At 44.8% G+C, this 13,540-nt stretch overlaps 1 pseudogene; it reads left to right on the plus strand.

Moving 5' to 3' along the window:
* The first annotated feature begins 1,681 nt into the window (after nucleotides 1-1,681).
* LOC131298663 (187-kDa microtubule-associated protein AIR9-like) overlaps nucleotides 1,682-13,540 on the plus strand; it is a 28,145-nt pseudogene continuing 16,286 nt past the window's right edge.

Below are 13,540 nucleotides of genomic sequence, written 5' to 3' on the forward strand. Positions count from 1 at the left end.
GAACTCTCCAAACTAAGACAGGTACCTGCAGGGTAAGATTTACTTGCATCTAACCCCATATACTGTCTACGTGTTACTGTTTTTCCTATCGCATGCACTATACATACATACCGTTTTACGTAGGAGCATGTTTAGGGCGGCTTCTAGGTTGTCTCTCTTTCGAGTCTGTCTTATGCTTATTAGGACGTTGTCATGGCCTGATGAAGAGTCATGCATCTCGATAGTGCATGTTATCAATTTTCAAAGTCCTTAGATCAACAAGACTTTGGGAAATCAAGACTTTCTAAGTCTTTGTCTACATATCCAATCGAGGTTTCAAACAAGAAACAACGGAGAGAATGTCGTGATGCTTATACCACCTTGGTTATCGTGCGCAGCACATACACCTTTAGGCTATGGCGCTGTGTCGCCTACGCCGCCCTGGTTCCGGTATCACGTCATCTACACCGAGTTGTTCTGACTCCAAAGTTAAAACTTCGAGAACGGAGTAATCAAAGGCTTAGACTATTTTGACATCTCTTAGTGTTAGTCAATTCAAACAAGGATACACCCTCGAAAAGAATTCCGAGGATTTTGGCAGCATCCGAACGTCATGAGACAGACTTGTTTTTAGTTATAGAGTCTAAGAGGACACCGACAACAATGACGTGTATATTGCATTTCTTTTTGCAATTAACTGCTGCTGCAGGAACGTCACTGAGCTTTCAATTACTTTACTATCTAGTTTGGAACCATTGCACCGAACAAGAGAGTATCAAAAGGAAGAGCCAAACCTACTTGGGAACGTCTTCAGAATCCGGTTCAAAGGCTTGTCAGGCTAGAAACCCAGTTAGTTGCAACAGAGGCTTCTCCAGGATCATTGTTGGCCGCCCTACAGTCGGATTCGCCATCGATTTTGTAAAAGGCCACGCCGCCGGCTTCCCCATCTTCAGCTTCTTCGTCAAGGTTCTCTGAAAAATCTGTCATGGCAGATCAGCAGCAACCGCTCACTCTAGAAACCATGTTCATGAACCTCCAAAATAGTATCACTGCTATGCAGCAGAGGGCCACTCAGACAGATGCTAACATCACCCGCCTGAATGACCTTATCAACACTCATCTTCCACCAGCGCCAGTGCTTGAAGAGGAAGGCGAGGAAGATGAGGATGTTCATGCAGAACCTGTCTTCCTCGAGGATTCAAACCATGCAGGGCGTCTCATTGTTCAGCCCATCCCTAGAGAGGCTCGTGTGCCTGCTCCAAACCCAAACCTTGCTGTTGTTAGGCCTATTCAAAACCCTGACATGGCAGCTCTCATGGCCAAGGTGGCTAAGCTAGAAGAAGCTGTCTGAAAATCTGAGAAGATCAGCGCAGGAGGAATTGACCTGCATAGTCTTTGCCTGTACCCCAATGCTAGGCTTCCCGACAAATTCAAGATGCCCGACTTGGTTAAGTTCGATGGGAGCGGTGATCCTAAGACTCACCTCTTTGGCTACCATGCTACAATGAAGCTACTGGGTGTGGAAAGTGCGGCTATGTCTCAGCTGTTTCCACAGACTCTCTCAGGGCCTGCTTTCCATTGGTTTCTGTCGCTCGACATCTCCAAAAGAAGAACTTGGGAGGACATTGGGGCTGCCTTTGTTGCACAGTACAATTACAACTCTCAACTCAAGATGACTACTCATGAGTTGGAGTCCACCAAAATGGAAGCAAAGGAGTCCTTTGTGGATTTCGTTAAGAGGTGGAGAGCTAAAGCTGCATTAATGACTGATCGCCCGAGCGAGAGGGATCAACTCTGCATCATCTCATGCAATCTTCAGCCCGACTATGCCAAGCACCTCGTGTTGGTTCAAGCATCTGTAAACTTTGAGACTTTCTTTGAGTCTGGTTTGGCCATTGAGGATGCACTGCAGATTGGAATTCTGCCTGGGGGAGAGTCCTCCTCACAGAAAGCTAAGCCGAGGGCTTACTTTGGAAATAGTAGTGTGCTATTTGGTAACAGCAACTACTCTAATACAGCTACAAGTGGGAGCGATGCTCCAGTTTTTTACTCCAATCGCGCTGTCGATGTCAATCAGGTTCAAAACGCCCAAAGCTACCGGGCCCGAACCCAACCTCGGAGTTTCTCTGTCTTCGAGGCACCTCTGTCCGCAGTGATGGAAAAACTCGTCAAATCCGGGCATCTCAAAACTTTGACCCCAACCTCTCTGCCAAAAGTCCTACCTTCTAGTTACAAGCCTCACCTCTTCTGTGCCTTCCACCAAATGCCTGGCCATCCCACTGACGCGTGCTTCTGTCTTCGACATAAGATTCAAGATCTCATTGACAATGGCATGGTTCAAGTTCCACCAAAGCCCAACGTCATTTCCATCTCCATGCCTGAACACCACTCTGACCCTCTGGTTGGTCAGATATCTATCACCTCCACTCAAATCAACCCTAGCTCCACCATATTCAACCCTAGCCACTATATCATCCCAGATAGCCAACCCAAACCAATTGTATCCATCCCGTTCGAACCGGAGATTAACATGATGGCTGTAGGTTGGGCAATTGAGGTCTTCACCGTCAACACCTGGATTGACAGTAATGAGGAGCTTATAAAGGAGCGGGCTGACGGGCTGAAGTCCATTGTTCATGAGAGCACCGAGTAGGTTTGGTCGAAGAAGCTGAGGAAGCCGAAGTGCTGTTGCTTGGGCCTGATATCCTCTAGATTCCACCTCTCTGTGAGGAAGTCAAGGGTAATTATAAGGTTGCATTTTCAAATCGCGTCTATTTTGCATTGACACATCTGAGTCTGAGTCTGACACAGTGTCTGTCAAGTCTAGCTCTTGGCCCTCATGTCATAGCTTTTGTTTCAAGTTTTGAGTCTACTGTACTTGGCAATCCCGAGGGGCTTTCTTTATGATATGCATTATCCTGCTTCTATGTACTCCGCTGGCTTTTGAATAAACTGTGTCGACCCTAACGACGAAGGGATAGATTTCAATGGGATCATCCCCAAGGAAATATGTTCCCTCGCCGAAAGGGAAGACGAAAGGCATGCTCAGCCTATTAATTGAAATAATAGTTTTCAAATAAACTTGAAAGATGAGGTAGACCCTCGAATGGTTCCAATTGGTTCAAATACTGTCCTTAGAGGAGCATTGTGCCAAGCAGGCTCGAAGAGTTCATCGACATATTGGCAAAGACACGCCTGGTGTTGATCCTGAGATAAAAAAGCATCGAATCCCTTTGTTACTGGGTGCCAAACCATGTAAAGCAAAGCTCAGAAGGTCCAACGCCACATACCATGTTCAAGTTTGCAAGAACAGCGGTCCGCCAAGCACAAGTTAGAAAGTTCAAATTGCCCTGGAGTGAGGCATGTCAACTAAAGCACTCTGGATCCTGTGCTATCAAAGCCACTTAATTTGGGGCTGTGGCCGAAGGTCATCAATCTCGACAATAATAAATCCAATAACTTGGTTAGCCTGGATCAAATTCAAAAGCCTTTTCCCTGAGAGAAGCTCGTTGGACTGAAAACCCCAAGGGTGGGCAGTTCCAAGCAAAAGTTAGAGCAGCCTGCAAGATCGAAAACCTATGAAGGCGGTCTAGGCAAAAGTACATAGGCAATATTTAAAAGCTCGCTAGACCGAAAACCCGAATGGGCGGTTCTAGGCAAAAGTTAGAGCGTAAAAGGAGAGGTAAAACACACGAGTGAACCTTAGCCTAAACTACGTCTTGACCTGATTCCCAAAAAGGGATACGTAGGCAGTCACTCTTCGAGACTCGGTCACAATCTATCAATTTGATCTAAGGCTTTGGTGCATCACTGTGGTCGAGAAGAAGACGAGCTTCATCTATGCAGAAAGGGGGGAAAACCTTTCATCTTTCAATTTTGTTTCAAACTACTACTTCAATTTCAAAGCTGAGCAAAAGCCTTAAAAGATTTTAAGCATCAAAAACAGAACGAAATGCTAGCGAGGTTTAATGGCTCACAATTTATTCTAAGTTCAGTGAAGTCTGGTGTAAGCAGCCGCAGCAGGTTTGTATTCACGCACGCTAGTTGGAGGTTCACGTGCCCTTGTTCATAGTTATGCGCATTGGTCTCAACCCTACGCGCGCTGCTTCAATTCCAGCAGCAAACAATAGCAGTCAGCTACTGCCTTCGAGTCCTGTTCAAGGGGCTTTTGCCAAGTTTTGCTAAACCGTGCAGACCTAATGTACTACACAGGGGTGTCGATTTCAGTCCGGGCCTATACGAGTCATCCTGTGTCTTTATGTCTGTTTTGTGACATTTTTCCAACTTTCCAATCCATTGTCGCATCGAGATGCTTTTCTCGATTCTTGTTGGTTCGTACAGGTCATTGTACAGCTATTTGACCTTATGCAAGTGTCAGTTTCGCATGTCTAAAGGGGTATTGTGAGTTTTGGCACATTAATGCCCAAAATTTCATTATGTTCCATGTGTCTAAGGGTTCGCGTTGTATCATGGGGCTCTTTCTACCTTTTCGTTTGAGCTAGGCGAGTTTGTGCATGTGCGCATATCTGTCTGTCGACTCAGCTCACTTGTCAATGCAAATTAGATATTAGCTCATGGTTTATATGTCGATAAACTGGAAAAATGCAATTTTTGCATTGATACCCTAGCTTCTGAAATCCACAAGCTGTGGAAACTCATGAAAGGCAAGGGCATGTCAGCCCAAGGCCAAGCAAAACATCTATGGGGCTCATCCACCTAAGCATCGAAGAAAGGGCGCGCAGGCCCAATGCCGTTACTATATCAATTGGGCACACTAGCCCACTCAATGTCTCTTTGTCTGGGTGCGCATCTCAGAAGTGTCAGGCAGTACAGTAATGGGGCTCAGTGATAGTCCTTAAGCATCGTTGTCCTCCTAGGAGCCGTCCTTAACTAGGGTCTGCATTTTCAATTTGTACATTTTGTTATTATACATCTTTGCATATTGTGTATGTCATATGTTGAAAGCAGGTATAATCTCTCTAAAAACCGAAGGGTGCGATGCAATCTCCTGCAGTTTTGTTCTCATAGGTTAGCGGAGGCAATGGAAATCTCCCTAACTCTCGATCTGTTCCCCAAAGGATGCAATGCAATCTCCTGCGGTGTTGTTCTGTTTGTTTAGTGGAGGCAATGGAAATCTCCTTAATCCACGATTTGTTTGCCGACGGATGCGATTGAAAATCTCTTGCGGCATTGTTCTCATAGTAGAATGCGATAAAATCTTTTGCGGAACAAATCAACGATAGCTGGTCCTGTCCACTTCGAATGACGGTTAGCCATATCGTCTGTCTACATCAACGATGGTCAGCCATATCATCAACGACTATCTATCCGTCCATTTTCCAATCAACGACGATCTATCCATCCGATCACAATCAACGACGATCCATCCGTCCAATTCAAATCAATGACGATCTATCCGTCCAATTTCAATCAACGACGATCTATCCGTCCAATTTCAAATCAACGACAGCCGGTCCTGTCCACTTTCCAATGGCTCAATCACTTCGTATAGTGATCTGCCTCTTTAAATCAACGACAGCCGATCCTGTCCATTTTCCAATGGCTCTATCACTTTGTATAGTGATCTGCCTCTTCAAATCAACAACAGCCGGTCCTGTCCAATTTCCAATTGCTCGATCACTTTGTATAATGATCCACCTGTTCAAGTCAACGACAGCCTGTCCTGTCCAATTTTCTATGGCTCAATCATTTTGTATAGTGATCCACCATATCATCAACGACGATCAGTCATATCGTCCATCTCCATTCAGCGATGGTCAGTCATATCATCAACAACGGTCAGCCATATCATCCGTTTCAGTCCATTCAGCGATGGTCGCCATATCATTAACGACGGTCAGCCATATCATCTGTTTCAGTCCATTCAGCGATGATCAGCCATACCATCAAAAACGAAGAGCCATATCGTCCTTTCCTTCGATCAACGACGATCAGAATATCATCTGCGTTCACTCCCACAACGACGATCTGAATATCGTTTGATGGTCCACCCATCCGCAACTAATTGTTCCCCAGGAGAGTCCGCCTCAGACTGCCCTGAACGATTACCTCTACATCAGTCTAACTTCACGTGCATCTTTCAGCAACCTTATTGCTCTGCCTCGGATAGTCCTTGATAAGGAGATTGGCTCTGATTCCCAACAGATGGAATTCAACCTACCTGACACGACCTACCCGTGTTTGTTGGAATGCTTTGTGCCAAGGATAGCTTGATCCCCAGCAATGACGGCCTGTCCTATCCAAATCTGCGACAACAGTCTTTCATGTCCAAATTCGATCAACAAGCGGCGATTCACTCATCCACTTCTACTTCCATCCCCGGCAATGGACTGCCCGTCCATTCCACCAATCAGGTTCCTTAAGTTTACAAGTCTACTTTACTAGTATGCTTTGTTCTAGATTGCCTTGGAGGTGTCTAGAATTCTTTGACGTTACTTGTACCAAATCGATGGTAATTCAAGTGTCATCAAAGAGGGGCTACTGTAGACACCCCAATCTAGGCTTCCAGATTAGTTTACTTTCGATTTTTGATTCCCTGATGATGTATTGGATCAAGAACACCCCGGGAATGTCGAGTGTTCGAGCTTTGAGTGTTTGCAAAACCCTTGAACCTTACCAATCCTAAGCCACTTCAAAAAGCCAAAAACCCTACTGGCACGTGTTGATTTTGCTCGCACGCGCCAGCCTGCGATCCGCGCGCACTGGTTAAAGTTGCAGCCTACCTTGTACTTTCCACTTCTAGAAGGTTTCTGGAAGCTTTCCACTTCTGGAAGGTTTCTAGAAGCTTTCCGTTAATGGAAGATTTCCATTAATGGAATAGTTTCCATTTATGGAATGCTTTCCATTAATAAAAGATTTCCATTAATGGAATAGTTTCTATTAATGAAATAGTTTCCATTAATAGAAGGGTCTTGCCCTATAAATACCCCCCCATGGTTCATCTTTTAAAGGGTTCAAAAAATCCATACATATTGGATTAAAAAGGTTAAGGAAAAAGGTTACAAAATCTTACACCCCATTTTCACACCACTTTCAACATCAAAGCTCAAACACTTTTCAAACCTCAAAAACCAAAGGTATAGCATACCTACTGTCTTTCTGTTCTGATCCCTGAGGGGGGCTGGCAGGGCCAAGGCTGGTAATCAATACCAGTCCTGGTCCTAAAGCTGGCAAGATTTCAAAAATTGCAGTGGTAAGAACCAGCGCGCGATGGACCCAGACACGCACTCGACCATACCAGGTCTCACGCGATGGTCCGCGTGGGGATTGGTGTCTTGCTGTTTTTGTGTATTTATTTACCTATAGATCACTCTGCAAGCATGATAATAACCTGTTTACTACTTTCCTTAGTATAAACTGCTAGTATGTAGTTAGTTTGTGTTTCTGCTGTTTTGGAGAACTCCTGAGATCTTTCTGGATATGTACCAGAACCCAGAAACATATAAACCAAACACTAGCTCCATCGTGCAACAGACTAACTCCATCGTGCAACAGACCATCGCGCAACACACTAACTCCATCGCGCAACAGACTAACTCCATCGCGCAACAGACTGGCTCCATCGTGCGACAGTCTGCTTCTGACCAGTGAGTGGCCTTGCACGGGTAGCTCAGCTTTAGGCCATTATTTTGTCCCCACACTGTTTATGGGGTGTTTTATTAATTTGTAAGGCTTTTAGCCTTTAATTGCTTAGAACTGTATATTATAACTGCTATATAAACTGTTTGGTTTGTCCTGAGTGTGCACTGGTCCTTCCAGAGCCCAGAAGGTTTGAGAATAAAAGTTATGGGTTTGAGCTCTCTAGCGCGCGCATGTCTTGTAGTTGCATGCACAGGAGTGAACAGCATGCAGTGACTTGTTCAGTGCATGCTGGTTTCTTCCTGCGCACGCCATTCCAAAATAGGGGCCTCCAAGTTTTTTTAAACTCCCACATTAGTCTATTCTCATCCTATACTAACTGTTCATCCATGCTATTATTCACATCCTGCAAACGTGTTACAGCTTTAATCCCCATTAAATTGTTCCCTGCCCCTAAATGGCTAAAGAATTGATTAATCAAACAGAATCGCAAATGCCTAAGTAGAGACTAATCTCCGGATTGGGCGAGAGGGGTGCCATAAAATCCTTCCCCTCTCGTAACCTGGCTCCCGAACCCAGATATGGTTATGATGTACTGATGCCTTCACCTTTTTCAAATCAAATAGCGCAGCGAGCGTTTCAAGTTTGGTTCCTTGGGTGTCGGACCTTCAAACCCAAATGGCGACTCTGAATTGAGCATTCATCTGTCAAAAGCGCGTGCTCATCGATCTGCCCTTCTTTTTCCGAGCACGCTGCCCACATATCCATGATCGCATTATGAGAGAAAGAAGGCAGAGAGAGAGGGCAGAGAGAGAGAGCAGAGGGAGAGAGGGCAGAGAAAGAGAGCAGAGAGAGAGATAACAGAGAGAGAGTAGAGAGAGAGAGAGTCAGGAGCAGAAAGAAGGAGAGAATCGAGAGAGGGAGAGACGAGAGAGAGGGAAATTCGAACAGTGGGATCAAATCTGGACCGGGTTCAAAACCTATAAGGCCGCACGGCGCTTTAGTTACGGCGCGCGGCATAATAATCAAACATGCAGAATTCTTCGAACTATCATGTCATGCACCCCTTCGCAAGTTACGCACGACGTTTAGGTTATTCCAACAGTTCAGATTCAAAACAGTTTCCGGACATTCAAAGCCGTGATGGGCTCGTTTGAGTTTGTTCATAGACAATGAAAGAAAAACAAGCAGATGCAAGAGAAACGGGGACTTTTTTATTTGATAAAACCCGGGGTAACCCCCAGGATTATCATTACATTCGTTCAAAAAAAAAAAGAGAGGAGAAGAAACAAAAACAAAGAAGAAAACTCATACTGCCCCTTTCTTCGTTCTTCATCTTCAATCAATCCCCTCGTCGGAAGCATCATTCCCTCCGTCCGAACGATTATTGGAACCGTTCGGATTCCCCTCCGAGTCCTCCGTAGTCTCTTCCGACTCGTGCCTCGGCGCATATTCCGGATCGTGCTTGTCGTCCAGTTGGTCGAAAGCAAAGTCCTAGAGGTTGGAGACCGCGCGACGGAGGGTTCGGATGGTAGAGATCAGCCTCGCAATCTCGATTTCTTCCCAATATGAAGCCATCTCGGCGTCCAAGACAGCGACTCGCGCGATAAGGCTATTATCTGCCATTCTTGTGCTCATAAATCTTCTGTAGTAAAGAAGGAATTCAAAGGGACTTGAGAGTTTTTTTTGGTGGTGGTGCATGGAATGAGGCACCACCCTCCCTTTATAAAGACGTTAGCCGACAAAAGGGCACGCCTGTATTAATGGGCACCATTAAACCAGCCGACTGCTCTCGAAAATCGAAGAGTTGCATAGGAAATTGAAATGCCGTGCGCCACAGTGCTAAGCTGTGCGGCGTTTTGGTTTTGCATGGATAAAATCTTTTTCTTGAAAATTGTTCAAATCAGCCGCAAAAATCTCCTTGGGACTCAAATATTCTGGCCGTTTTGCAGAAAAATCCATTAGAATGTCGTGCTTTGTTTAAAGGATTCTTTAATTTTTATCCTTCGTGACTCGCAAAATTTTTCGTCCCCTGGGGACCCGCCATATTCGCATTTATTGTGTTCGTCCTCCAGGGGGAGGTCGTCATAATAACTCCTGTATTTTACTGTAATTTTTGCCCTCCGAGGGCCCGTCTCGTTTCAATTTGCCTCCCGAAGGCTCGTCTTGAATTTTTGCCCTCCGAGGGCCCGTCTCGTTTCAATTTGCCTCCCGAAGGCTCGTCTCGAATTTTCGCCCTCCGAGGGCTCGTCTCACTTCACTATTGCCTCCCGAAGGCTCGTTTCAAATTTTCGCTCTCCGAGGGCTCGTTTCATTTCAATTCTGCCTCCCAAAGGCTCGTCTCACACACACACACACACAGTTATTTCACAACACTCAGCACCACAGACACTCAATCTTCTCAAAGCTTATTGCATGGTTTCACAAATTCGTCTCCTGGGACTCATTTTAGTTGCACTGTCCCGATTGAACTACGTTGGTCTGATCCCTACAACGAGGTACGTAGGCAGCTCCATGAGCGCGACCACCATCATCATTTGCTTATATTTTAGTTTTCATTCGTTTTTATCTCTGTTTAGAGATCTTAGAGCAACGGATTGGGATGCCTATTCTTTAAGCATCACTCGCACCAATCAATGGTGTCTAAGTTACGTTAAAGAGGGACTACTGTAGATACCCCAATCCGGACCTCGGAGGGCCTTTAAACATCCCGATGATGAAATAAAGGAAACGATACCTTTGCGAGCTTGGATAAAGGACCCTTCAGCCCAAAACCTCAAAGTCCAAACCAAAAGCCCAAAAGCCCTAAACTGGACCTAAAATATCGCGGGAACAATTCTACACTGCACGGCATAATAGAATTCATTATGCTGCACGAGGTCATGAGGTAAACCGCACAACATTTTGGATAAAGTTCTGACTGGCTCAGCTAGCTGTCGGCCACGCGTAATTGAGCCACAGCTAAAAGTTGGCTAAGCTGAAAAGGCACTTCTGGCCTGCCCAGAAAATACCTCCACCATTTGAATTGAAAATCCTTCGCTCTTGCCTATAAATACACCCCTCCACTCAAGGGAAAGGGGCCTTGAACTCTCTTTCTCTCTCATCATGCTTTCACACCCACTCTTCACCTCCAAGTCTTGAGAAAGTTTGCTCTAAAAATATTCTCTGGCCTTCTCCTTTTTCAAAGTCCCCATTTTTCTCTTCACCATTAAAAGTGAGTCCTTTTACTCACTTTAAGATCCCAATATACCCATCTATTACACACATCCATACCTCTCTTCTTTCAACCGACCTCACCAATGCTCATCCGCCATCATCCGTCCTTGTCCAAGTGCAAGATCAAAGGTAAAAACCAAGTTTCCTTGGGTTAGGCTCAGTCCTGACCTTGAGGGAGCTTCTTCTGCTGTCAGACTTAACCCTCATTTGGTAAAGCTTTGACTTAAAAACCATTTTTAGAAAACAAAGCAGCCACTGACCTGAAGGCACCACGTCATGCAGCGTTTTAATGCGTCGCACGGTGTAGTGTGTTCAGACGCACTGTAGACACCCCAATCTGGGCTTCCAGATTAGTTTACTTTCGATTTTTGATTCCCCGATGATGAATTGGATCAAGAACACCCCGGGAATGTCGAGTGGTTGAGCTTTGAGTGTTTGCAAAACCCTTGAACCTTACCAATCCTAAGCCACTTCAAAAAGCCAAAAATCCTACTGGCACGTGTTGGTTTTGCTCGCGCGCACCAGTCTGCGATCCACGTGCACTGGTTAAAGTTGCAACCGAACGTGTACTTTCCACTTCTGGAAGGTTTCTGGAAGGTTTCTAGAAGATTTCCATTTATGGAAGATTTCCATTTATGGAATGCTTTCCATTAATAGAAGATTTCCATTAATGGAATAGTTTCTATTAATGGAGGGTTTCCATTAATGGAAGGGTCTTGCCCTATAAATACCCCCCATGGTTCATCTTTTGAAGGGTTCAAAAAATCCATACAAATTGGGTTAGAAAGGTTAAGGAAAAAGGTTACAAAATCCTAACTCTAATACCAAGGAACAAGCCACCTTGTTTCTACCACTCAAAAGCATCCAACCTCAACTCAACTTAAAGCTCAAGCACTCTTTCAAACTCAAGCAAAGGTATAGCATACCTACTGCTTTTCTATTCTGATCCCTGAGGGGGGCCGGCAGGGTCAAGGCTGGTAATCAATACCATGCTTTGGCCCTAAAGCTAGCAAGGTTTCAAAAACCGTGTAACTGGTACACCTACAAGCGATGGAGCCATTCCCGCGCGCGACTGTCCCAGTCAGCGCGCGACGCTCCTCGTGGGGATGAGGATGCTAGTTATTTTCAGTTTTGTCATATTATAGATCGCTGTGATGTATGATAAAACCAGACTCACTGTTTTTGCATGCTAAAAATCCATAGCTTAGCTTAGATTGCTCATTCAGTTACGCTGGAATGCCCCCGGGTTGCTTCTGAAGATGTCTCAGAGCCCAAGCATGCAAAAGCAATTCCTGGAAGTCCAAAACTCTCGCGCGGCGATCTCACTGCATCACGCGACGGTTAGCCTATTTTCAAAAATTGCCTTTGCAAGGGCAACTTGGTCCACGACCTTTGCTTTAATACCCCCACTGTTTAGGGATTGCATCTTATTCTTGTTTGTAATAATTATTTACTTTCAGTACATATAAACTGCTTAGTTTGACCCTGGTGTGCACTGGTCCTTCCAGAGCCCAGAAGGAGACAAAATTCAACCTGATGTTAGGATATACAATCGAGTGATTGTATGGGTTTGTCGCGCGATGATGGGCTTGCATGCACGTAGATCCATGCATGCAAGTTGGCCACTGTTTGTGTCAAAATCATACAAAGGCATTGTTTTGATATCCAGTCATAGTGTTGGATTTTATCTCATTTATTTTCTAACATATCATCCATCCATGCTATCTCTCATATCACATCCTGCAAACATGTTACAGTTTTAATCCCCTTAAACTGTTTTTCGGCCCCTAATTGGCTAAAGAATTGATTAATCAAATAGAATCGCAAATATTTTTGCAAATGCCTAAGTAGAGACCGATCTCCGGATTGGGCGAAAGGTGTGCCATAAAACCCTTTCCCTCTCGTAACCTGGCTCCCGAACCCAGATATGGTTATGACAGATTGGTTCCTTAACTTTTTCAAATCAAATTAGCGCGGCAGGTGCTTCGAAATACTGTTCCTTGGGTGTCGGACCTTCAAAGCCCGAGTGGCGACTCTGTATTTTTTAGCACGTGCCACCTTTGCTTACGCTCCCTCGATATCGGGCCCTCGCGTTTGGAAATTCAGAAATTTTCAAGGGCATGCTGCCCACACGCACGACGTTTCATCAGCTATTGTTTTTCTTGTTCAAACTGTCTGCCTCAAAGTCATCTTTTATAAGGCATGTTTCTGTTAAGAAGAAACCAATTGTCAGCGTTCTCAGAATGAGGCCATATCTACGAGCCATGTTCCGTTTGTAAACAAAGCTTTCTCAATCATTTCAAGCGATTAAACATACTAAAAGTTATTTTATGTCCATGGCTTGATGAAATGGTACTGTTCTAAAGTGATCTAATGACTGAGCATCTTCAGATGCTTGTCAAAAGTGGTGAAAGTTATACTCTGAGAGCTGATGACGATCTGATAACAGAACAGAAACCCCGCACGGCGTACTGTAAAGTCGTGCGTGACATTACAGCATGCCGTGAAGGGGATTACAGTGACTCAGGCAATTTATTTAGAAGCTTCTCTTTTTTTTTATGCACTGTATCATCTTTATCACCTTTGTACAGACAGCACCACACGCACATCAATGTGATATATTTTCCCATGTCCCTTCCCCTCTTACTTGTTTATTAAAAGAGCATTATTTTCCAAAAGATTCATGAAGAGTTTCCTTTTTGAAAATGTTTAGTAGAGACCGGTTTCACCGGGCGAGTGGGGTGCT

The sequence above is a fragment of the Rhododendron vialii genome, chromosome 8a (genome assembly GCF_030253575.1).
Source record: "Rhododendron vialii isolate Sample 1 chromosome 8a, ASM3025357v1".
Taxonomy (NCBI): Eukaryota; Viridiplantae; Streptophyta; class Magnoliopsida; order Ericales; family Ericaceae; genus Rhododendron; species Rhododendron vialii.